This window comes from Nannospalax galili, unplaced genomic scaffold (assembly GCF_000622305.1).
Source record: "Nannospalax galili isolate Female #2095 unplaced genomic scaffold, S.galili_v1.0 scaffold745, whole genome shotgun sequence".
NCBI classification, from domain to species: domain Eukaryota; kingdom Metazoa; phylum Chordata; class Mammalia; order Rodentia; family Spalacidae; genus Nannospalax; species Nannospalax galili.
Genome location: NW_008353359.1, coordinates 218,883 through 219,645, shown reverse-complemented (window position 1 = coordinate 219,645; position 763 = coordinate 218,883). Strand labels below are relative to the sequence as shown.

General features: G+C 40.0%; 1 non-coding gene across 1 annotated transcript; it reads right to left on the bottom strand.

The window, feature by feature from the left end:
• Positions 1-211: 211 nt before the first annotated feature.
• On the bottom strand, positions 212-339 carry LOC115067259. The gene has a single exon (XR_003846683.1). It is a non-coding gene; the product is annotated as a small nucleolar RNA SNORA61 (small nucleolar RNA).
• Positions 340-763: the final 424 nt, after the last annotated feature.

Here is a 763-nt window from a genome sequence, read left to right as displayed (position 1 = left end):
TATTCCTAGCTTCTTCAGGGCATAAAAACCCAGATTTGTCAAGAGCATTTTCTACCATATCATTTCTGACTTTCAGACTATTAATGTGAAATATTACATTTTTCCTATATTTGTATATTGAAACATCCTTTCATGCCTGGGAGAAAGTCCTGGTTGTGGTGAATAATCATTTTAATGTGTTGTTGAATTGGTTTTGAAAGTATTTTATTGACTTTCCTTTATGCAGGCCTACATGCTTGTACCAGACTACAAGGCTGTGAGGCCATTTTCAGCATGTTCTCCCTCCTTACAACCACGAAGACCAGTACTGAGATCCAATGGGAAAGGGAACCTAAGGGTTTTTCTGACATTTTTTACAGCTATGTTCATCAGGAGAGACAGAGCTAAAATTTGTGAGTGTGTGGTGTGTGAATGTGTGTGTGTGTGTGTGTGTGTGTGTGTCTGAATTTTGTATCAAGATAATACTAGCTTCAAAAACTGAGCACTGCCTGCTCTTGCAGAAGACCAGGGTTCGATTCCCAGCCACCCACATGGCAGCTACGAAGCGTCCTTAACCCCAGTTCCAGGGGAATCCGAAGCCCTCTTCCGAGTCCGCGGCATTGCACGACGCGGGTGTACTCACACACATTCAGGCAATACACTCGTACACATAAAATTTTTTTTAAATTAAAAAAAAAATCAACTTTTTACCAGTCCTTCTCATTTTGGTTCATGAAATAGTTTGAGGGTCATAAATTTTAAGGTTTTTTTTAAAGTCTGAGCG